The sequence below is a fragment of the Delphinapterus leucas genome, chromosome 4 (assembly GCF_059928025.1).
Source record: "Delphinapterus leucas isolate spDelLeu-1000000601 "Yukka" chromosome 4, BTC_Dleu_Yukka2, whole genome shotgun sequence".
Taxonomy (NCBI): domain Eukaryota; kingdom Metazoa; phylum Chordata; class Mammalia; order Artiodactyla; family Monodontidae; genus Delphinapterus; species Delphinapterus leucas.
The window spans coordinates 118,385,920-118,412,185 of record NC_143132.1 but is presented as its reverse complement, the minus strand read 5'-3'; the positions used below and the strand labels follow the sequence as shown (position 1 = coordinate 118,412,185).

The 26,266-nt window shown below is 37.0% G+C and overlaps 1 protein-coding gene across 15 annotated transcripts in view; it reads left to right on the top strand.

Annotated features, from left to right (window-relative positions):
- The window catches only part of MBNL1 (muscleblind like splicing regulator 1), a 201,611-nt gene that overhangs the window by 19,541 nt on the left and 155,804 nt on the right, over positions 1-26,266 (top strand). For 5 of the 15 annotated variants that reach the window (XM_022582805.3, XM_022582798.3, XM_089910989.1 and 2 more), the window contains exon 1: positions 4,730-4,950. The exons of 2 other annotated variants lie outside the window; for them this stretch is intronic. The gene's annotated coding sequence lies outside the window, so the exon portion shown is untranslated. Of the gene's footprint in view, positions 1-4,726; positions 4,951-26,266 lie in introns of those variants that run through there. 8 more of the 15 variants (XM_022582795.3, XM_022582792.3, XM_089910988.1 and 5 more) reach the window with 7 other exon arrangements.

Here is a 26,266-nt window from a genome sequence, read left to right as displayed (position 1 = left end):
ATTCCTAGAAATCTAATGTGGCTCTTCTTCATATTAAACTTGGGGAGCACTTATGCCTATATTCTTGTTGCCCTAGTGTCTTTAAGAAAAATGATGAAAATAAATGGCCTGAATCAGAAGACACTGATGCTAGCTCTTCTCTGTCATGGTTCCAATTTACTTATACAGTATTTTCTGGTCTAACAAGGGAACAGGGCCAGATGGGCTCTAATGTTCCATTCTCTACTAAAATTCTGTGGTTCTAAACCTTTAATTCTGAAACATATTTGCTTTCTATTTCCCTATTTCTAGATACTAAAATGATTATAATGAAGATTTAGATTCAACTTTTAGGTAAAATAGGTTAATTGAAAAATGCATGATAAAATTAATATTTTAACTCAGTTTTAATCTTTATAAACATTTTAAGACAAATATATTGGTTTTATATATTTTTACATTTATGTGTTTTGTACATTAAGTGGTATATATATTATATATGCAATATGTTCTATTATATAACATACTATATATACACACAATAGAATATATATTATTTATATTTAAATACTAGGCATAATTTTAAAAACTTACTTGATATGTGAAATATATAAAGGTCCTAAACTAAATTTAGATAAACTAAATTCATACAATTCTATCAAGTATATTTGTTCAGATATCTGAACAAGTTTGAATCCAGGCTACAGAAGAATGCTTCCACCCCCTTCCCTGCTGTGAAACTGAATGGAGATACATTTAATGCATGTACTTAAAATAGATTCACCATACGAAAGTGTTTCCAATTCTTCACTGCCTTCCAGCAGCTTCTTCTCTTAACCATCTATATTTAAACATGGGTCAAAAATCATGGGGCCTGAATTTGGGTCCCAGTTTTGACACTATCTTGTAATGGATTCTTTTTACTCTGGTATAATAACAGTATTCCTAGATCTGTGATTCAAGACCTTTTCATATTTCGAGTTTTAAGAAGCATACCTTGGGATATTTTCATTTAGATGATTTGTTGGGGGAGGGGCAGAAAAGGCAAATATTTGGACAGCAGTGAGAGCTTACTGAGCTATAAATGTGGTGTGTAAGGAATAAAGACACAGATCTACTAGAGAATGGACTTGAGGATATGGGGAGGGGGAAGGGTAAACTGTGACAAAGCAAGAGAGAGGCATGGACATATATACACTATCAAACGTAAGGTAGATAGCTAGTGGGTAGCAGCCGCATAGCACAGGGAGATCAGCTCGGTGCTTTGTGACCGCCTGGAGGGGTGGGATAGGGAGGGTGGGAGGGAGGGTGACGCAAGAGGGAAGAGATATGGGAACATATGTATATGTATAACTGATTCACTTTGTTATAAAGCAGAAGCTAACACACCATTGTAAAGCAATTATACTCCAATAAAGATGTAAAAAAAGAAATGTGTGTAGGACAAGAAAGATACAGTTCACACACACACACACACACACACACACACACACACACACTTACACAGTGCCGTAAAGACTCTCATTTGAATGAAAAAGATAAATGCTACCATTTCCTTTATCTGTGTTATTGTAAACCAGGTAGCTGATGTTATCTCTGAAAACCATATTCCTTAACTGTATTTCTATTGGGATTCATTGGTATAATTAAGACTTGAATGGTCTGAAATATTTCAGGAAACTGCAGTCAATATTCTTTCCTTTATCTGAAAATGTAGTTTTATTTCATCTGAAATTGTTTTCTATAATTTCCCTCTCCACCCAAAAATGACATTCTTTTTATACTTATAGATATACTTACTCATGAGCCTATGAACTGTAACTACACTTCATAGAAGAGAAACCATAATGCTATCCTAGCACTGAGGGAATATGATTGGTATTATAAATGGGAACTATTTACTTTTTATTACTATAATGATTTTTTAATAATTTCCACAATTTGAAATGTGGTTAGAATGCCACTGGTAGTTGAAAGCTGGCAACATGATTTAGTATTTTTAACATATGATCTGGTGCTTGCTGCGCTGCTTCAAAATGTTAAATGTCATTATTCATGTTGTAGTATTATCAATGATAATAAATTAAGCTAAACCAGTGGCAGTGAAGTTTTATATCATCATTTATTTTGACTCACTTTGGAGTCCTAGGTTGACCATTGTTTTGTATGAGTTTTCTTATGTGAAATAACATTTTTTCCTCTCTTCTTTGTCATTTACTAGGATGTTTATTCTACTGTTTCTAACATTCAAGGGTCTTTCTTGTATTTCTTTGTATTCTGTTCAGTGGAGCAGAAAATTTGTCTCGGCTTCAATTTTTATTTTGTTCCCAGAACGTCTCCCCTCCTCCAGTGCTGAAGTGGAAAAATAATTTCCACTCTTGCACCACACAGGTTCAAAGTCTTGTTTTTCACCATGTTGCTCCCAACAGCGAATTTTCTAACCCACATGAAAGAAGAACACCAAAGCTCTAACCTGGAAGTCTGCAAGGGTCTGAGAACAATTGAAAATAAGTTCCTACAACCAGGATTAGCCCTCAGCGGTTCACTGGACATTCTGAGGACAGGCACATGGAAGCCAGTGAGGGCACCCACCTGCTGGCACAGGCATAGGTGGCCCAGCTCAGAAGTCAAGGTCTATTGTCAAGGAGAATGGAGGCAAACTGGAGAAATTAAAAAGCAAGTAGCAAACAATCCAGTAGGCTTAGCCAGGGACTTGGGAGTCTCCTCCCTTCCTCATTCCCTGCATGAGTCATTTTTCCAGTCTGTCCACACCCATTCACCCTTCTTCCATCGGCCTCCACCCTACACTCCCATTCACCCTCCAAGCTGTTGCTACAGGATCTTTCTGAAATGCAAGTCCAAATTTCACCTGTCTCCTTGCTGTGTAAACTCATCTAGATCATCACAGTTTTCAGAGTAAAGTTGAGACCCTTGGATTAACACAGACCTACTTTTAGCTCATTTGCTGCCACTCTCCTACAAGTATCTGGCTTGCACTTCTAACAGAAAGACTGGCAGGTCCACTGTATTTGCCAGGCTCTTTTCTCCAGTGGACCTGGACTCAATTCCCTTTATCTTGCCAATTGCTACACACCTTTCAAGGGACCTGTTAAAGTCACTCTTCCAGGAAGCTTTCTTGACTCTACTCAGGCCCATCTTGGGCTAGCCTTCATCATTTTAGCATTTATCCTTCAGGCGGAATTAATTGGTTTATTTTTCTCTTCAGTAGCCTCTTCCTTAGTAGAGGCATTATCCTTGAGGGTAGGAACTCTGTGTCATCCATTCTTGAATCTCTGGCATAGCAGGCACTTGATGTAGTTGTTGAAATGAATGCTGAATTAGAAGAAAAGAAGTCCTCATAGCTTGGGGTAGCTACCAACTGGCAGATAGAGAATGCCCATCCCTGTTCTCTGAGAAAGTGTCGGTTTCCTTTTAAATTTGCTTCCACTGTGTTTACTTGGGTACTTTTCAATGATTAACACTGAGAAGTGGCACCATCTAATTAATTTATTTGTTCTGGAAGGGAGCAGTGCACAATATTAACTCAGTGTTTTGTGGATCTAGCCAAGGGTCGAGATCGCAAGTCTGTTATTAACGCCTCCAGAAGTATTTTTGTATTTTAGCACCTTTCATGATGTTTTTCCTTCTTCTCCTGAAGCTGTCCCACCCCTCTCTAACACAGCCTAACAAACTTGTAGGAAGTACATCGCACAGTAGCTAGCATTTGGTCCTAAATTGTGTCCAGAACATGGAAAAAATGTTTTTAATTAGAATCGTCATTGAACAAATTATTCCCTAAATCCAAAGGAAGTTCTGCACACACCCCCCCCCCCCCGCGCCAATCTCTAAAACTTGATCACATAACGATAGTCCAGGATTCTTTCTATTCAAAGTGAAGGCAAGTTACATCTTACGACACCCAGTGAATTATGATTTGGGGCTGTGGTTTCCTTTGTTCCAGCAATGATATGACTTATTTGCCTTGGACTATTACAGTATTTCAGAAAATGAATATTTTATGTTGAAAGAGGGGGTTCTTCTTTCTATAAATCATATAATGCAGAGTTGGGAAGGAAGGGGATTTTACATTCCAAATAATATTTACAAAGTAGATGGGAAGCCGGTATGTGAGTGTTCGTGCTTGTGTGACAGTAAGTTTTACTAAGGAATTCCAAAACCGTGGACACCCTGTTACTTGAGAAAGATACACACTGGCAGTCGTGCGGATGTCTTTCCCGCCTGTGGGCCATCAGGTTCAAAAACTGGTGCATTTTAACGCGGCAGCCCCACCAGCTCCTACTGTTTTATCCTGATTTTGAGACTCACCTTCAGTCTAACCTTGCCGGCTGCCTTACCAAGTCCCATCCACGGGCCTCTTTCAACAACGAACCGATTTGTCGGCTCAGCCAGTCGGAAGGAGCAGAAAGTAGTAGCGGTGCGTCCTCTCTGCACTATAGCTCGGAGGTTATAATGCTGAACGTATAAGATGGAAGATACCACCGGGAGGCGGCGGGGATGCACCTCGCCAGCTCCAGCTCGGGTTTCCTTTTGCTCTCCGCGCCGGTCGGCGGGTGGCAACGACCACCCCCAGCGGACTTTGTTTGGTTGAGGGGCGACGAGGTGGCGGGGGAGCAGAGCCGAGGGGCGGCAGAAAGTTGAAGAGCGTTTTTTTCGCCGCCGCGTGGGTTCCGGGGCTCGACGAGTCCGCCCAGGGCTTCCTGGTGGGGCTGGGCCGGCGGGGGAGGGGCCGCGCAGCAGCAGCGGAAACCAGACCTCGGCGATAAGAGGCTGCACAGCGACATGCAACAGTCTTTTCACTGCAGCTGAATGAGTTGTGGCGCTCACAATGCTCCCGTGACCGGGAACTGACAAGTTCAATTTTAAATCGCGGGCCTCTTGGAATCATGACTCCCACAATGCCTTGGGCACTTGCTCGGCAGTCGGGCTGCCTCTGAAAAAAAAATGTGAGAGGTAAGTTTCCATTTTCACAGTTGGCTCGCGCTGGTCTGCTGCTCCGCATTGTTCGTGTTCTTTCGGGGCTGTACATGGCTGAAGGAGGAAGTGAGAGGACGCTTGGGCCGGCTCAGCACGCTGGATGGTTTCCTATCACACACCATCTCGAGCTAGAGGGAAAGCGGGAGGTTGCAGCTGCAGCCCAGCTGCGAGGAGCCCTTCCCTGGGTTCTGCGGACACTGTCAGCACTGCCAGCTTCCCACTTGGCAGCCTAAGAGAAAGAAAGAGAAAGAAAGAAGGGGGGTGGTGGTGGTGGCGGATAAAAGAAACAGGTGCGTGGAAGTGTACTTACAACTTAACGACCTTTGTCGGGGGGGAGATGCGAGTCCATCAGATGGGAGCCACGGTTTCTCCCAAGAGATCCCGCATCCCTGCCCCTGGGGCTGCCATCCAGCCCGGTTTTCATCTGGGCCAAATATGTGCACGCAAAGGTTAATTCTCTGCCTGCTACCCATAAATTACGCATGACATGTTTAGCTGGGCTTCCTTATATGGAGAGTGCTGTATTTCAGTCCAGTTTGCCTTTTGCCAAGTTTACAGGGCGGAAGAAGCCCTGCATGAGAGGGCTCTTTTTTTTTTTTTCCCCATCGTTTTGTAGTGCGTCACTCAAAAACTGTAAGAAAAGTAAGTATAGGCGCTCTCAGGGTGGAGCCGCAGTTAGTGGACTGAATTGCTTTCATGAAAGGTTGAAAAGAATGAAAAGTAGTTAGGACTTGGGTTCTGGTTTTTTAGACAAAAGCAGGACAAATATGTAGCGCGGCCTTCCCCCCCCCCCCTTTTCTTTTTTTAAACGGAGCCGGAATCTGTTATTGGTAGTAATGTGTCATGTGAGAATACTTTGATTCCAGAGCCTGTAACACGAGCAGGTATATGGTGGAGCTTATGCTTGCCCCTCTCACAGCACTTTACAACTACAGTGGTGAAGCTGGAAGGGTAATTATGTTCTTAAATCTCTCCTGGGCCGGGAGAATATGCGGCTGCTAGGATTCTGTGCTGTATTTCCGTGGAGTGCGCTTCCCTAGGATTAAGATTGAGTGAGAAGCTGCCGGAAAGGTTATTGCCACTGCCTCTACTTTGCGTGCCCACCAGCCCAGGCACAAGCCGATAGCAAATGGATGGTAAACCCTGCCCTACTCGGAGGAATGTCTCAAACAAATTAATACAGTGAGAGAGAAGTCATAATTAATGCCTTTGGATTTGCAGGCCGTCTGCAATGTGCTTTGAAATACTACACCAGTGGACACGGTGTTCCCCCCTCCTGGGTTTGAACACAGTGCCTGTTTATACCCAGAGGGTAGTTAGTACATAACTATTCTATACCAGCATAAGTGAGCCACTCCATGCTATCTCTCTGGGTTCCTGAGAGCGTTGGTGTTGCTCCCTGTCTTGGTGTTGAGATAAAATGTTATCACTGAGACAAGTTAAAATGAAAGTTCAAAGACTGTAAAATTTATCCCAGGAATACTTAGTTCAGTCCTTAGAATGTCTTAGATATGGTGCTATAGCTGGAGACTCTGAATAAAGTTATTTTGTAGCCTGTGAAAGCACATTGTTGTCACTTGTATCTTTGCTTTCTTAAAGTTGGTGACAACTACAGCTCCGAACTGTGTTTTAGGAAATCTCCAGCTTTCTGAGTTTCATCAGTGTTGTGTATTTGCACGGGGGTGAATTTTTTTTTGGATTACTAGTGTGTTGTTAGGCCTTCTTTCAAAAGGTAGACAAAGCTTTTAGTTTTATTTGTTCAATGGGGGGTTTCCTTGCAAAAGTTGCCTTTTGTGTTTTAAGGAACAAGTTGGGTCAGCACCAGAAAACCTGTTTATCCCTTCGTCTATAATTACAGTGTCACTAAAGACGTAATAATCAGGTTGTATTATTACTAAGAGACTCAGAAAACCTCACATGTGCCTAGTTTAATTTTTTTTTCCTCACGTAACTAAGAACAAATTTGTGTGCAGATACACATCGTGTGTGATACTCTATGCAGCCATGCCAACAGAGAATCCAAAGTGTTTTATGGTTTGAGATATTATTGCTTGTGTTTACATTTCCACATTTGGGGCAAACTTAGACTCCAAGTTGAATTCATTAAATTTTGATTCCAACATTCTGTTCTTCCTCTGGGCACGGAATTCCTATGAAATGAAACACTGGGTTCTGTTCCAGAACAAGAACAGAATATCTCAAGGTTTCTCCTGGCGGGGGAGGGAGGGAGTAAAATCGTATTTCTGATTGAGGAAGGGTGTATTACTTTTTTATATAAAATTTCCTGTCTTTACTGTAAGCAAAAAAATCGCCCTTGCATTTATCATTGTCGCCATACATTAGGCCTGTATTTGATATATCTATTTATGGAAACAGAGAGAATAGCCTTGCTGCACCTTCTGGCTTTCTACTTGGTGATAGAAGATGCAGAGATTAGAGAATATCTCAGATCTTGCTTAGAAGAAGATGAAAAGAATAGGTGATTGGGGTTTCTTACACTCTGAGGCATCAGGGTGGGCCGTAGATATGAAGGTCAGGGGAGCAGAAGAAGGAAGTGAAATATAGTCACTTAAATATTTGGTTCAATATAAAATCCTAATGGCAATACCGATCACAGAGGATGTTACATAGGGAGATTTTAAAGTGTGTGGCCTTTTAGGCCAAAAAGCTTCATATTTTTGGAATCTAGAACGTGCTGTCCAGTACAGTAGCCATTGGCCACATGTGACTGTTGAGCACTTGAGATGTGGTTTTCTGGATTGAGGTTTGCTCTAAGTGTACAGTACGTACTGGATCTTGAACACTTTGTACAAAAGAAAGAATATAAGACATCTGATACTAATTTTTATATTGATTATATGTGGCAGTGATAATATTCTGGATATATTCGTTTCAGTAGAATATATTGTTAGATTAATTTCACGTGTTTCTTTTCACTTTTTAAAAAATACTGCTACTAGAAAACTTAACAAGTGTGGTTTGCATTGTATTTCTATTGGACAGGGCTGTTCTAGAATAACGCAAGAAAGCACTATTCTGGTAGAAAGCCTAAGGAGTTTGCTGGTCAAAACACAATAAAAAGGATTTTTATTTTTACAAGCTAAAGAAGTTTATTATACATAGGAATACCTCATCTTTCTTATCCATTGTAACCAAAATTTGAGAAAACACACCACCTAACATCTATTTTTGTATCCTCAAAACTACTATTTAGTTTAGAGATTTAATGGTGAGGTAGTAATAACAGAGAAAAGGCTTATAATTAGGGGATGAGTCTTAACACCTCTCAAAGGCCAGAATAGAGTATGATTGCTACTTAGGAACATTTTAGAGACACTATAGTTATCATTGTCCTGAAGTTACCAAACACAAACGAGTCACTAAACTTTATTTTAAAACAGAGTTTTCAGTAAATAGCAGTTATCTTCAAATGCTTCATACGTATTTTCCTTTGCTGTGACTTTCCACCTTTAGAGAATAAAACCCCAAATAAGTCCAAACTCCTGACTGTATGTTAATCGAAGATTAATGAATTCACAAGAATGAAAGATTTTTCACCTGGAGGGAAGAGGGCATTGTTTTGAATGTTAGGAAAGGTAAGAATACGTTTCTGTAGTAATGTTTTGGGCTTTGAGGAATTCCTATACACAGAGACATTATCTTTATAATTTGAACACATTTTGAGAAAGCATCTGACTGGTAAACAAAGCACAATGGCCTAGGACCTGGAAACATTCCTTTCAGATATTTTCAAAACTGAAGTACACTTTGCCATGCACAGTGAGTGTTAAACTGAAAAAAAACGTGGTTCTTTTCCATCCATATAACATACGCTTACTTTTATTTCCTTGAAGGATACCAAAGATATAAGACAGGTTGGATGCAGTGAGTCCTTTGGTGGGGGTGGGGTGGGGAAGGGAGCAAGTTTTATGGAGAATCTCAGAAGAGTTGCCTCCTGGCTTGGTGCCATCTTGAATCTGTCCCCCACCTACAGGAGGCATACCTGCCATTAGTGTCAATGCATGTGTGGAACCTGCGGGGGACAATCATCCCCATTAACTCTGTAGATCATTTCTGATGAGTCATGGAGCAGATTCACTAATGGTTGGAGAATTATTGATCACAACGCCGAGGATTCAAGAAGAGCTATTGACATAGGGCACTAAGAGTCTCTAGACGTATTTTATATTTTTAGAGTTGAGGTAGGGAACTCAGGGTTTATGTAGTAGTGTTTTCATATTATAAAAATATACATTTATATAAGCATTACAGCTATATCCTTGGAAAAACACTTAGCAAATACGAGGTTATAGTTTTCTACATATTATTGTTAGTCTTTTAATGATTTCATTAGATCTCTTTCAGATAATTATTCATGTTTTCTGAGAGGCATCTTATCACTTCTGCCTGTGACGTCCATAAAAATGAAAAACCTTTGAAGAATTTATGTTAGAGTTTTAGGCATTCTGTATTTGTTACTTTTCCCACTATTTTTGAGATCTTACTCTAGGATCCTGTGGTGATCCTTTGTCAAAAAGAGTTCAGGATATATTAATCTCAAGATGAAATGTAGGCATATTGGATAGAGTGGAAAATTACTTTTCCACTGAGATCAATTATTTTAAAAAGGTGAAGGTATTTCTGAAATAAGTATCATGCTTCAAGTAGTGTATATGCTCCAAAGGAAAAAACTGTCATCTCTTTGGACATTGTTTTAAGAAATCGAGAAGTGTATCTTTCATATACCCAAAGAGGTGAATAATAGCTAATAAGGTACATAGTCCCATCAAGTGTGGATACAATTTGTGTGTGAATGTATATATGAAGATAAAACTTTTCCCAAGGCAATGCCAATTTATTCAAATCACCTGGATATTAAATAACATTATTAAAAAGAATTGTGATAACACCATTGTAAAGCAATTATACTCCAATAAAGATGTTAAAAAAAAATATCACCTCCATTCCAGTCCCTCTTTAGCAGAATTCACAAAATGACAATATTTCTTCCTCCAAAGGATTCTTAAAAAAATTTATCTTGAGACTGGATTTTCACTATATTTCCACTTTTAAAATAGTCGGGGAGCTCTTAATTAAGAATAAATTTGTTTTAAAGAGTTAACAAGATTCTAGGATCATGGGAACACGTTTAATCATGTGAAATGAACATTGCATGCTGATTTGAGATATTTTATTTTGTAAAGTTGATTCATAGGAAAATACGTATTTTGGCAAAAATAGCAAGCTATGTTCAGTGAGATTTGCCAAACTTAAGATATACCTTTTCCTCAAAGAGGTGGCAGTCTGGTAGGGGAAGTAAAAGTTTTGAAAATAACTGTAAAGTGGAAAGTGATATTTCATAAGCAGAGGCTAGATAACATGGTATGGAAGTTGAGATAAGGGAAGATACGTCTTAATGTAGCTCTGACCAATACATGTAATAAAGGGAACAAACAGTTCTAACGCATTAATAGTGGAAAACAAAAGGTATTCTTTATTTTTTAACATTATAAAAATATTATTCTGTTAAAGCAGCATTAATTATATCTATTTAGTGATATTTCCATATTTTTCATATGTATACATTTAACATCCAGACATAATTTTCATACATGTTCTAGTTCATTTATTTAGTTCATTTTGCTGGTAGAAATATATAGGTTTCCAAACGTCCTGTACTAAAATATTGATAGCTTTGTCATTAGTATTACTGTTGAATACCATAAAATATCAGTTTTTGAAGCCACCAGATAGTTACAAATGTATCAGAAACCAAAGTGGGTAACTGGGGTGAACAGTGGATGTAGGAAATTTGTTCAAGAGAAAGCTAGGTAAAAAGTAAGCTGGTAATTACAAGGTTGTTTGCTAAAAAATCTATATACTAAAGTTAAGCAGTGGAAGTAATACTAAAATATACCAAAAACCCAGTGATTTCATTTTGGGAAAGGAAACGTATAATATATAATGAACAGCAATGAGAGAACTATATATTAGCAGGGAGATTTTAATCAGAGACAGCCAGAGTATACAATTTAATGTGACGTTGAATAGAAGAAAAGTGAAGAAAGAAAAACAAGATATAGCTGATGATTTCAGGCACTGGTAGAAGTGTCACAATTGTGAATACAATTTTGTGGGTTTTTAAAAATAATTCATGAATATTTTAAGTACATGGTTGTGAAAGATGTGGTAACATTGTGTATACTTACTGTACTCCAAATCCCCGCATACTGACATTGTCTACAATGATTATGACTGAATAGACTCTTTCAGAAAATTCGAAAAATGTATGGTAACAATAGTATATGCAGTGGGAGTGTGAGGAAATCTAAACAGTGAAAGACTTTACAGTTTAATAGTCAAAACACGTCAAAAGCAGGTTAAATAACAAGAATGCCAAATAAGGCATTAAGCAATTCATATTCATATTTAGAACATCACTAAAGATACTTTTTGAACTTGACTTAGTATTAAAACTTACAGACCATACACAGCTTATTGCATCCAAAAAATTTAATCTAATCCAGTATTCAACAATCTGTTTATCAGCATTGTTGATGATAGTAATAATGATAGGTTAACATTTTATTTGTTTCTGTCTTATCTGATTACAAGAAAAGAATTACCTTTACAATGACCTTTTAGCACTCTATGTGGATGGCTAGCTCTTATCCTAGTAGAAAGATAGTCTGGGGTGGGATGGTGATAGTCAAGTTAGGCCACAGGCCACAGATATAATAGGAGGGCAAATGGCTAGCTGCGGTGGGGGCGGGGCGGGGGGGTGGGGAGTTGGAGAAAAAAGCTCTGAGCCATTGAGTTTGCAACTCAGTATTCTCCACAAAGATTCCCTCATTGATATTTCTGTTTACTAAATTTTAGTTTCAAAAATCCATGCTATGAAATGATACATCAGTTTCTATAAACGGTATATCTAAATTTGTTTTGAAAGTACAATCTTTGTTGCAGTGCAGGTAGAACAACAAAAACAGACCTCCTTTGGGGGTAACATGTTTTGAAAAGTGGAACACTTTGTAAATATAAGAGGTGATACTGATGTTATTATTATCATTTAAAAATTATCGTATCTTTATATATTTATTGCATTTTGTCTACATCTTGAAAGGAGTAATAGACTTTGGGAGGTGGGGCACAAAAGCCTCACAATGTATAGATTTTATTTCACCAAACCCGATGTGACTAGGTATGTGGACTGGGAAAAACCATTTACTCTTTCCATTGTTTAATTCTTACATCTGTGAAATTATAAACATGTTAATAATAGAAGTGCCACTTGCTATACATTTCTTTACAAAGGATCTCATTTAATCTTTCCGACAGCTGTAAAATATCCCTTATGACTTTTATCTTAAAGATGACTAGCATGACTAGAAAACACTTTTGGTAGTTCGCAGAGTTGTGAGATCTTTTTTCTTCTTTATTCCAATGTCCATATTTTTAACCAATTTTTTGTCTTGCTTGCAGTCATATACAAAGAATGGTGATGAGGATAATAGCTTTAACAATGATTACTAACATCTTGAACTGCTTTCTTTGTGCCAGGGTAAAGTTTATGAATTAATTCACACATTCCTCAGAACAGCCTTATGAGATGTGTACTGTTAATATCTTGGTTTCAAAGATGGGGAAACTGAGGCATAAAGTTAATTGCCCATGGTTTCTTAACTAGGAAGTGGCACAACAAGGAGTGGAACCAAGGTAGTCCAGTTCTAGAACCCATGCTTGTACGTCAAAGAATAAAAATAAAATTTAAAAAACACTTGTGTTGGGTACTGATAGGAGATGGAAACTGTAAACATTTGGAATAATTCAGAAGAGTAGAACTTACTACAGCATTTGAGGAGACGCTAGAAGAATGAGTAGAAAGTAAGAGAGAGAGAAAAGGCCTAGGGAGGGGCAGTTAACAGGGTAGAAGAAACGAAGAATCAGGTGGGAAAGGGAGATGGGGCTCCACTTTGGAGGGCACTGAGGACCAGGTAGTAAGTTTGATTCACAATGGGAACATTAGGAAACATATGCTTTGGCAAGTAACTGTACAGGAGTTGTGTTTTAGGGACATTTTTTAGAGGAAGAATAGGACATAGATAGGATGAAGTGGAGATTGTAGGATAGAGATGAGGGACTAAAAAAGGACAATGACAGGAGAATGAAAGGGACATGTGTGCTAGGGAAAAAGTGACAGGCTTTGGGTCCACAGGATGTAGCAAGTGTTAGATGTGGATGTTAAAGGTGATGGGAGGTATTAAAAGTGATTTTAAAAACATGGTAAGAGGGCTTCCCTGGTGGTGCAGTGGTTGAGAGTCCGCCTGCAGATGCAGGTGACATGGGTTCGTGCCCCGGTCCGGGAAGATCCCACATGCCGCGGAGCGGCTGGGCCCGTGAGCCATGGCCGCTGAGCCTGCGCGTCCGGAGCCTGTGCTCCGCAACAAGAGAGGCCACAGCAGTGAGAGGCCCGCGTACCGCAAAAAAATAGAAAATAAAAAAATTAAAATATGGTAAGAATTTTTAAAACTTTTCATCCAAAATTTTAAAAGCTTTGTTAATGTTATCCCTGTTCATCACATTGCTCCTTGTGAGCTCTTTTAGTATAAAGAACTATATTTTAAAATATCAGAGAAAAACACTTAAAATTATATTTTATCAGGACCTATAACTTGGGTAAGTGGAAGATACCTGTTAAATTCTTAAAACAGTTCATTTCTGTGTCAAGCTCTTTTAAAAGACAGGGTTGTTAAATTCTTTAAACCAAATTGGTAATTCTAAAGTAAGCGTAATTTCATCTTTAGGGGTATGTTGTTGTTTGCTAAGAAATGTCTCATTGACAGCTAGGCAGTTGTGGTCCCCTGTTAAAAGTTCATGCAGAACACTGGTGTAAATGATCCTCAATGATAAACCAGGTGGCAGATAGATACATGATAAAACAAGTTTGCAATGTGCTTAATGTAGCTGACATTTATGCTTCTCAGACCTTGCTATTTTAGGGAAGGTATCAGTGTAACTGTGATATTCTTTTTCCTGGAAATAAAGATCCTTAATAATCAGACGTTCTTATAAACAGAATTATTTACCTATGGGAATAAATAACCAGTTGCATTGAGTTAACAGTTACCTGGAGTTGTGAGAATAGTTATATTTCAAATAGAATAGAAAGCTTTGCAGGAGTACTCGTAGGCCTTTTTACATAAGGCACTTACATGCCTTTTACAAGTAAATGGCTTAAGAGAGTTTAAGCAAAGCATGTCAGAACAATGACTGTATTTAATACACATAGAGAAGTTCTTATGAAATCAAGACAGTTTTCAAGAAAAAGATTCTATTTATAAAGATTTACCACTTTATTTAGATGTTCTATATCCACAGAAAATAATTTTAAAATTGCACTGTTTATGTCTTTAAATGTAACATGTTTATGTAGAGCTAGAGAAAATAATGTTAACTGTTTCATTTTGCCTTTTGTTTATATGCCTTTTAGTATTATGTGAAAATCACACTCAGAACATGCCTTTTTCTATTATTAGACTTTTTTTTTTTGCCTTATCTGGTTTTGGCCTTGTGCTACAAAGATATGGTAAAAATCTGTTTTTATTGAATTATAGATAATGCTTAGAAAATTTCATCCTAAAGTAACTAAGGTTAAATAGTATTAAAATTAGAAATTCTTCTTTGCTCTCTCTATTCACTGGGCCAATCTTAACTAGACAAATTTACTCCAAATTATTTTTAGCCATTATTTGAATTTTCATTATTTGAAAATTTCAGGGAAAGCTGCATTGTCAACTTAATGGCCTTCATATAAGGCAATTGGTCTTAAATACCTTATCCAGAAGACTTTGAGAGATTTGATGAGCGTCGGGAAAGTGAACAACAGGGAATACAAGCAAATCTTTAACCCAGGTGTAGAGTCTCTCTGAGGCATTGCAGGACCTTTCCAAAAATTAATTTGAAATATCCAGAACAATAATTGAGACTATTGAAAAAAATGTACTTCAAATGGAATTCTGCGTAATGCTTTCTGGGGGACCACATTCACTGAAAATTGTCCGTGGGAAATGACTCTCTCAGAGGAATATAGTTTGAGGACTGGATTTTAAAAGTAAATATTGTTTTGGGAGCAGTTAACATAGGAAGCGATTACTGTGTCTGTTTCTCAGTAATGGATTAAAGTTTATCATGTGCTGAGGTCTTTTCACTTAGAAAGTTATGTTCCTATGTTAACAATAGGCAATATAGGGAAATCAATTCATTCTTTGTGCTCTGCTAAATAATCAATTAACAAACATATTTTGAGCACCTATCGGAAGTAAGAGATTGTAGTAGGTCAGGAGAAGAGGTTTCAAAGGAGAATTACATAGTTTCTATTCTTCTTTGACATGTAATTGAGTTGGGGAGAAAGACATGAAAAGTTAACAGTACAATCAGTATTGGCACCATAAAGTTGAGTACCAAAGGAGGAAATTCAAAGAAGGAAGTCTTTGTGGAACTGAATGGTTAGGGCATGCTCTGTGGAGGAGGTGGGCCTGACATAGGCTGAAGGTTAGGCAATCTTTTCAGAAAATAGAGGGAAACGGCACGAACAGTATGAACAGAATGAGGCTAGCTGCCATATTTGAGCACCTTCTCTGCGTGAGACATTCTTTCCAGAAAAGAACCATAGTGCTACACAATTAGGGAACAGGCTTGTGTGGCAGGAACCACCATCCTCTGGATAGAGATGAGGAAGCTGAAACTCAGAGAGGTTAACCTACTTGCCTAAATTCACGCAGCCTGGTGAGCAGCCAAAATGAATTGAGGCCAGGCCTTTTCTCACTTCAAAACCAGCATTCTCTTTCCCCTTTATGATTCTGCTGAGAACGAATGCGGTATAGTTATGATACAGTAATTTTAAAACTTCACCCATACAATTGACAGGGCTCAAGAAGGTATACATTTAAGTTAAAAGGCTGGCAAGTACATTTCATTCTTTTGCTTTGACATTGGATTACAAATGGCATAGAGTTTTACACCTGTTTGTAATCTTTGCTTCTTAGGTTTATAAGCCTCCTGTCTTTAGCAGATATGGTAAGGGCATGCAGTAGTGTGACCCATTATAACATTGCATTTGGGCCATCTGGGATCCAATCAGAGGAAGCTTTGCGAAGATAATGTACTTTCACACCAATAACATAATGCCGTAAAATTTTCACCAGGAAATGATAGGCAGAGCTCCAGAGCACATGCTAAATTCATTTATCATCTTCATATGGTCATTTTATGCTTTCATGCTGCATCATTTTCACACACCAGTCTGTACTCTCTGTCATTATGTGGCATAGCCTAATGACTTAAAAAAGATTAAGTATTCATTGAAGACTGGTTCTCTTGGAGCTTGTCACTTGCTAAAAAATTCCTCTCTTCATAGAGGTATTTTGAACATATACCAAATAAAATTATGTATTGTTTAGAGAAGGAAGATGGAAGAATTGTATGCCATTGCTTTTGACCTCAGAGGAAAGCTCTCTTATTAGGAAATATTTATTGAGTGCACTTGTCCATGTGCCACCTCTCATGCTTTATCCACCTATCAGAGGATAAAGAAGTGAGTAAGATACGCCCTGTTCTCAGGGTAGTTTCCAGTGTAGTGATGGAAATATTCACAAGTAATGTACGGGCAAAACAAAGTGGGCACGGAAGAGCCAAGAATAGGCTGCTTGTGGGCAGAGTGTGGAATTTGCCTAAAACCAACCAGTAGACACCTTAACTCTTTGTATACTTTGTATATTGGAGAAAAGACAAAAATCAAATCATAATTTGTTAAAATTACATGATTCAGTACTTAAGCTATTTATCTTTCTGTTTAAGTATTTGATAAATAAGCATGACCCAAATGTAGGGTGATTCTAGACCAGACAGAAGAGATTAATTTGTTTCAGATGTTGGCACTTCTGTAGAAAGATGGGGACGTAATTCACCTGAAGCTTCTTCATACTAACTCCCTGATTAGGAGATGAAAACACTCAGTATTGACAGTCAGGTTTCAGAGGCTGCAACTTTTGTGTTAACAGAAAAGAAAAATCCATAAAAGAGAGGTGTGTTGTATTTAACTTTAGTGACAAAAGGTTTTAGATAACGCTCATGAAGCTCTTTTTCCTCCAGCTTTTCTTTGTTTGCAGGAAATAAAGCTGTATTTTGTAGGCTAGTTTCCAAACTTTCAAATGGTGAAAGTGCAACTGTGCATATTCTATAAGACCCCATTCAGCTGTGAAGTGTTTGTTCCTTGTTTCCAGGATTTATTCTGCATTCTAGGTTGGAAAACTCAGAATTTTTATTGTATGGCTTGCCATTCTTCATTTGCAATCATAAACATTTATTTAAAGCCCACTGCATAAAAACCTTCACGATAAGATTTTTGGCTGAAATTTTCAGGAGAAATTAGAGATATAGGTCCTCTTTTCTGAAGTTTATGGCCCAAAGGAAAAGATCCATTCATCTTGAAATAATGAAAACAAAACAAGAACTACAAAAGACCATACCATCAGCAATCATAATAATTATAAAAATAGCTTCTTACTTGGTAGGCACTTATTCTTTTACTTATGTGACCATACTTAGTTCTTACACAGCGCTGTGAGATTTATGCATTGCTGGCCCTGACTCTGGTTCACAGGTGAGAAAATGGAGGCTCAGCAAGGTTAAGGTCAGGTGATTTGCTCAAGGGTCATGTAGCAAGGTACTGTGAGTGCTGAGCTCTCAGCCCAGTTTTGCTGTTTGTTTGTCTGCCTGTCTGTTTCCATCAGGATGGCATGACTTAAGTCAACAAACCCAGCAATGTAGACTTGAGGCTCAGTCCAGGTTAGTTCTGGAAAGACTTAGTAAAGGAGGCAGGATGTGAAAGGCGGGTTTTGAAGCATTGTGGTCATAAAACAGCAGAGACGGGGGAGTGGACTTCGAAGTTTCCCCAGCTTGGAGAGGAGGGCGGTATCGAATGGCCTAATCTGCCTGTGTGGTTTGCTCGGTATTAGTTCTACTCACACCTAATACCCTCTGCCCCAGCGCTCGCCAAGATCAGCAAAATCTACTTTTAGACTCAAAATCATTACCACCTGTGAAGTTTCTGGTGTCACTTCTGAATGACATAGCATTCTGCCAATTGCTTCCTTGGATGGCTTTAAGTGGCACATTTTAAGAAGTGTCTTGAGCCGTAAAAGAGTGTTGCAAATGCTCTTATAATTTATTCAGCTGCATTATTGAAGGCATGAGGGTAATTCAGTTCATTTCTCTCATCATTAAAAAATAGAAATCTGTTGCCAACATGAAAATAATCAAACGTGTCATTGAGAATTGACATACACTTGGAGATTTCTGATGAACTTTTCTCACTTTCCCCCAAGTCCTAGCAGAGTAATTAGAGCATGTCTGTGTGTGTGTGATGTGCACATATATGTATGTTATATCCATATATACATGTGTATTCCATAAAGGACTATGAAGTAGTCCATAAGTTATAGCTGAAAAAGGAACAAAATAAATATATGAAACTAAGGGATGCATTCACCAATAAGGTTAGTGTATAAGTTTGCTCTGAAATATTAATATCATTTTGTGGTTCTTCGCACTGATTACAAGTAGGACTTGTGAAAATATAGTATGTCAGTGACAAAACAAAAGATATTCTGACATACATGTGTAAATCTAAATTTATTATTACTCTCTAATAGTTACTAGGCTTGAGATCAAACAGTTGATAGATATCATTATTAAGAATCTTAACTGTGTCTTAATGAATTGATTTCTATTGCTTTTTTTTCCTACTGTTGTTAAACTTTATCCTATTCACACAGTAACAGTTTTCTGTTTGTAAATGACCTGACATTAATGGATTTGAAAAATATTTTCCCTTTTGTGTACCAAGAATTCTCAGGCGTATTTTTTTAAAGATAAATATTCTATGCTAATGTACTAATTTTTTGTTAAGAAAATTAGCACCTATGTTTCATTGCAATAGTTCTATGATAAATGAAGTGTAATTAAACATGTAGATTCTGCAACATTCACTTAAATATTAATTTGGGTTCTTTTATATTCTAGGCACTGTGCTAGGCATTGAATACGTAATGGTTAACATAAAGAGATGCAATTACAGAAGTGCAATTATAAAATTGAGACATCTCTCAAATTTCAGATTGGCCATTGCAGAAATAATGACATATTGTTATAGTTCCCATTGCCACAGAATTTAAATACTCTTTTCATTAATTAAAAAAGTATTATTTGTAGATGTCAGTAAATATTTATTTTAAAGCCTCTATCAGTATTAGGTTTACTGTGTATAAGTAAAGTATTCTATTTTCGTGTAAGAAAAGTACCATTTTATGCTTAGAATCACTGCTTTACAAATAAGCAAGAGAAGTAGCATTACAAGGTAATGCAGAAAGAGAAAACTCAATTTTGAGTGGCCGTACAATATTGTAAAGTTTAAAAGGTTAGGCTAGTACAGTATGCTCCAGTTTTGCCACTCAATATCATGCAGAATGCTGTGACAGCCAGGGCTGATACAGCTGAAAATACATGCAGCCTTGGACGCCTTGTAAGTTTCAAAAGGTCATTTTGGCTTCATAGTAGAAACACTAATTCACAGGGAAGGTCAAACTGGACAGCTAGGCAAGAAGATAGGTTGCTGAACCCAACAGTTGTAGATTTTAGAATAATTGTCCACTATGGTAACTGGGTATCTGAATTCGATGTGGCCATCTTTCATTGAAATATTTATAGAGGAACAATCTTTACTTGATGGTTGGATTCTAATATGTCTCTTCTCTTCTGAAACTTTAAGTGTTGCATCTACAACCTTACCTGGTACCAGGACAAATGTTAATATAATTTTATTTATGTGTGATGTATGCTCCATCAAAAAAGGACGTTGGTTGGCTTGCAACAGTAAGTGCACATATAAAACAGGACTGTGAAAAAGAGATAACAAATCAGTTAGAAGGAAGAGATGGAACAAGTACTTGAGATGAAATTGAGAACTAAATTTCTCTCTCAGCTTTCTGGAAACCAAAGCAAAAGCTTTAGGAAGTAGAAAAATCCCAAGTTTATTTATTAAGATTTCTTTGTATCCCATATACAGTCTTATTCTTAGCCCTTAGGGTATTTAGTTAAATATTCTGACTCTGTCCTTGAGTGAAATCTTGGAATGGATGAATTCCAATTAATTAAGAAGTGAAGGCTGGAATCTTCAGTCTGGCCTTCAAGGCCCTTACTGATTTGGTTCCAGCCCCAGATTATCTCCTGCCAGCCCCATTGCACATGGGTGATCCACACAGACCAATTCCCCCAGTGTTCATGTTTTGTGCTTTGCCCTCTCCTTGCCTTTGTTCTCTGTATTCCTACAGTCTGGAGTGCCATTCCTTTTTGTCTCCAACCAAATGAAACCCATCCTTCCAGGCCTATATTAGATGTCTTATCCATCAAGAAACCACCCCTGACCTCTATCTTTTAGTCACCAAGCTTTATTGTTATCTGTGCTGTGTACTTCTCACCTTCTCTCTTATGTGCAGTTATTTGTGTATTTTATGTCCCCTGATTAAGCAGTAAATTCTTCAAAGCTGCATCCATGTGTTCCCCCTATGTCTAGGCTACATACATATCATCAATAAACTGCTAATATAATCAGTGCATGTGTACTATGTTATCTAAGTATTGTTTACCTTTAATGAATATATTTATTCATTTAATAAGTTTATTGTTGGGCTTCCCTGGTGGCGCAAAAAGTTTATTGTTGTGTGTTGAATGTATTTGGATTTCTTTAAAGGAAACATTTTTCTTCCCCTAGGATAGTAGAGAAGAAAGAAAGAGAACTAAAAAAGTCAAGAGCACAATTAGAGGAGCAGCACTTACAGTTTTTGTCAAAGGAGATAATTTTGAGGCAGTGGAACTGAGATTGTAATTTTTTTTTATTGTTTTGACTTTGGGTTTTCTTATTAGAAAGCAGCTTAACATTTACCATTTTTTTGTTTTTGGTGCCATAAGGTAACTAATATATTAGAGAACAGGTTTGTTACACGTAAAAGAAAAATACCAGCTGTACCATTTCAAACCCTCTGCTTTCTCTCTAGCATACTTTTCTATGGCTTTAACAGCCGTCAAAAAATCTATCTGCCTCTACGTGGCTTAGAAGTGTTTCAGACAGTTATTCCATCTCCTTCACTGCTTTTCAAACACTGTTTTAGTGGCTGATATAGATCAGTCTTGCTGTAAGCACACTTGCTTAGCATATATTCAGTTGTATGCGTTTAGAGCAGCCTTCCTTGCTCCTTATGTTGAAGGTTTCTGCTGGTAGAAATCTAAGCTCCTCGAAAGCTCTGAAGAAAATGTAGCCTCTTCTTGCTCAGAAAGCAGACAAATAAAAATAAAATCATGCTCAAGCACCTCTTCCTCTACAATTAATCTTTATATCAGTTGCTGAGTATTTAGAACCCTGTAATGTATGAATTACTAGATTAAAACCAGTTAACAATCCTAGAAGAAACTAATAGACCTGGAGTGTATAATTCTCACATTTCTAAGTGTACGTTATTAGCGTCCAGTGTATACCCCATGGACATACCAGGACAAGAACATCCATCTCTCAGCTGTGCGAAGAGGCCATCTTATCTCCCTCAGGATCTGTACACAGGACTTTCTCTTTCACTTACCTCTCAGAGCAAACCACAAGGGGTGTAGTCGTGGCTGCTGCACCATACTCCACTCTACCCCCAAAATCTCTCTGTGTTTTGGCTTCTATTGTATTTAAGGCCATTTCTACAAAGTTTGGTGTTAAAGTACTAGCATGTGTTGTGAATGAAATTTTAAATTTGGAGTCAAAAGACCTGATTTTGGGTCCTGATTCTTCCATTTAATTAGCTTAGGAGACTTGGCGAGCCAGTCACTTACCCGTGCAAGCCTTAATTTATTTGTTCACAAATGGGCAAGATAATATAACCATCTCTTAGAGTCCTGAGGAGCAAATGGCAAAATTCAGATGAAAGTAAATTGTATACCAATATATCAAATATTATTTGCTATTGTTGCATAATCATAGAATGTATGAGTTCTGGGGGAAAAGTAAATTTTTCTTGGGGGGAAAGTAAATTTTTCTAAGTGGCTCCTCCAGTAGAAACTTTTTATTAAAGAACAAGATGAACACCTTGCAGGTTTTATATATAAATCAAAAAGAAATGTAGCACAAGCCAACTTCCCAAAAAGTTTATCTCTTCACGGGTTTTTAATGAAGATGCATAGTTTATAGTTTTATCCAAAATAAAGTGGTTCTTCCTGGAAGAAGATTAAAGCATTATTTAAGTCTTTTTTCCCCCTATTAAATTTAATACAAAGGTTTTACTTGAATTTAAATAAAAAGCTAGGTTTTAGTTATGTATGAAGAACATGATTTGACTAATTCCTATGCAAAGTTTTTCCTTATTCTTTGGATACACATACAGACACAAACACACAAACACATACATGCATATCTACACTCCCATACATACGTTAATCCTTACTTCATATCTTATCCCTACTATTAACAATTTATTTTATCTTATTGTAGTGATTGAATAGGTGCTTAACTGTTTTTTCATCTTTTTGCAAAATAATTTTACTACATAAATTATTCTTATTATAAATAAGAATGATGTGGAGGGGCATGTATGGTACCTGATTTAAAATAATATTTAAAAAAACGAATATAACAGAACTTCATATACATTTTGCAGGTATGTCTTTTCTAAAGTAGTTAATGGAATATAATCAAAAAGCATGTCACCAAATCTCATCTTAACCATTTTTTTTGACTTTTATTTTTTTCACACACACACACACACACACACACACACACACTATTTTATCTTTACAAGAGATAAATAAACTGACACCAAGCATTGTAAATGGATGACCACAACGAAAGCAACAATGCCAAATCTCAAATAAGCCATCTTTTGGGAAATTATTAGGTAGAAATGCAGTAAACAGTCTCTCGTGGAAGTAGTAGTTTAGCTTTAATTGATTATGATTGCCAAAATTTAATGAGATTAAGGATAACCTGGGAAGTTTGCTTAAAATGTAGATTGCTGGTCTTTATCCTCTGTAGGTCTAGGGTAGGTCCCAGGAATATGTTTTTTGTTTTTTTTTTTCTGTTCTTTGCTACATTTATTTGTTGAGACAAATGTCTGTTCTTAGCCTTTTTTTTAAAGGCGCTGTTGACATGTAATTGACACACGGTAAACTGCATATACTTCCATCAACATCATATGTACTGTGATTTGCCATGGAAAGCAGGTCATTGCTTTTTAAGTGCATATGATGCTAGTGGAAAAACATAAAAGATTTCATCACTGTCTCATTAGGAGGGTGTAGTCCACTTTTCAGATTTCCTCATGGGTTACAGCTTTTCCAGAATGCACAGAACCTTATGGGCAATTAAAATACTTAAGAAAGGGATGTTCTTTTTTCTATTTAGCAAAGGAACCAAACCTCAAGTTGCCATGTTAGTTTGTTCATAGTGTGCTCAGTATGTGTGCTCTTTTGGAAAGTACAAAATCCTAGGAATAGAATCTTGCTCTTATCTCCTGAGAAGTGAGACTTTATTTATACTCTGACAACATGGTAAAAGCACATTGTCAAAAAGAGAATAAAAGCATTAGAAATGCCCACACTTTGCCAACCAGCCATCTTAAGTCTTTTGCAAATCCAGCTTGAGGTTCTTCTTTATTCTGTGAACTGTTACTTAATAAGCGAGAAAGAGTTTGAGGAGGGTAAAGTGAGAGGAGAGTGTTTTATTTTCTAACGGGAGGTATGTCCATTGGCAAAATCATACAAAAGTGTATACCTATCTCGGTTCTTTAGACTGGAAGTGCATGCCACTCCAGGAGAATGCTCCACTCCAGGGCAAGAGGAGCCCCGGCCTCAGGAGAAATAACCACACAGGGAAATGTGTTTGGGCCTACATGAGTTCACCAGAGTTCTATTGTGCCTTAGCTAGTTTGATAACGCATTGCATTATTTATAGCACTTGTCAGAAACCATTTCCTTTAGTCAATTAGTGTCTAAAAAAGGAGGGGGGAAGCAGAATATTTTCTGACATTTGTAGAAATGATGTGTAAAAAAAGCATTCCCTTCATCATATGACATTGCGCTGTCAGAGATTTTCCTAATATAACATGCCCCGCAGACTCTGTTAACTACACATTTTGTTGTTATTAATAAGAAAAGAATAGTAACCTATATATTGTCCATTTTGATACTCTGTCAACTGAAACATTTATTCAGACTTCCAGCCCCCTGTTGTTTGGCAAATAATTGCAAAATATAAATTTTGTAATTGTTTTAGCAACTAGATTGTTTATTTTGAAATAACAGGAGTTGAACAACTGATTTTACAAATGTTTCCATTGATTAACTGCCATGTAAGTGCTAACAGTTGAAAATATTTTGCAAAACAGAAATGCAAGGCTTTAAGTTCTATTTATGGGAAGAAAGACATATACATTTAACGTGTTCCTACAATAGAAATATACAATCTAGATTTAAGGATAGTATCTTTTTTAGGTCTAGCATAGATTTAATAAATATAGAAAAGCACGTTATTAATTGTTGGTAGAAGCAGGTATTAATAAATGTTTTCTTGGAAGAAGTTTGCTGTTCTAGTTCAAAGTTAATATATGCATATACTTTATGTTCTAAGTGTTTATGTTATTAATACCACTCAAATGGAAGCATACTTTTGTATTTATAATTGCAGCGTTGCTTAAAGTAATGAAAAACTGACATTAATTTAGGTGACCACTAGTAAAGACATGGACATATAGTAAAGTAATACACAGTTGTTAAAAAGTATTTATGTTGATCTATTTCTATTGATAAAGAAAGGTCATTAACATATATTGTAGAAAGCAAGCCGCAGAATAATATGCTTCAGTATGTTTCCATCACTCTGGTAAAAATGGTGAACTGTGTATGTGTGTTGTATCTGTAGATGTGTGTATGTGTATGAGAAATGCATGGAAAAAAGGACTAGACACACCATACTAATAATAGTGGTTACCTTTGGGTTTAGAGGGGGTCTGATTTGGCAATGGAAGGATGGAGAATTCTCAGTAAAACCCTTCTGTATGGTTTAACTTTATTACAGTGAAAATGCATTCATTTAGCAACGTCTAAACCCGCCCCCCCCAAAAAAAGAAAGAAAAAATACATGGAGTTAATGTACATGATTCATATAAGTTGCTTGCTAGAGATTTCTGTTCATCATTTGAATTTATATTTTACTATCTCTTCCATTATTATTTAGTAGTATCTATCTCTATGTAGGTAATAGCTTTATCATTTATACCCATACTTCTCAATCACAAAACAAGGCAGAACCATAGTTAAGAGTGCAAATTGTTCATTCTTTGATTTGAAATAATTCAGGTTATTGTAGTCACTGGACATGTGAAAGTCTAAGTGTAGAGGAGAAAAACTCAAAATTTAAATAAACAGTATTTAGTTCAACTTTTAATTTGCTCCCGAGGCTTTACATTTCAAATCTGAGAATACTTTATTTTCACCGTCTAATCACCACATGGTAGGTTTTTTCTTTGTTTTATTTTACATCTTTTTCTGAATGTGAGCTCCATGAGACGTGCGTTTCCATGTATGTCTGCAAAAGTTCCTGTGAATGAATGAGTCAGAGATTCTAGATCTGCATTGTCCTTTGATGCTCATATAATGAGATTTCAGTCCTTAAGTATGTTTTGTGGCACAAAAGTGTGGTAAATGATTTATGTATAAATATAAATTTAGTTATCGGGGAGCCAAATTACCTTTTTATCCAGTTAATCTTATATTTTCAAGACGTGCAGAATCTCTCAGTGTGTTTTTCTTTTTTATAAGTTAAGCCTCGTAATTAATAAATATTGAGGTAGGCACAAACAAAATATGCCTCCCTGTTGTCACTGTGGAGCTGCTTTTTGAAATTTTAGGCTTCTGCAAAATACATTCTGAAGCACTGGCTTATTCTATAGCAGTTGCAATAATATTAGCATAATTTGTTTTGTTCAGCATCTGAGACCTAGTTTAGTATATTTGTTAGGAACGTTCCCCAAAAGGTACTTCAGCTACATTGAAGTGAAAATGAGTTATTAATGCATGTCTTTGTTTTATAACATATCTTCCTCTTTTTTTAAACTCGGGAAAAACAGCTAGGTCTTGACTCACTATTAGGGAAAACATAATTCTTATTTGCATGTGAGTGTATGTGAATTTGTGGGGTTTTTTT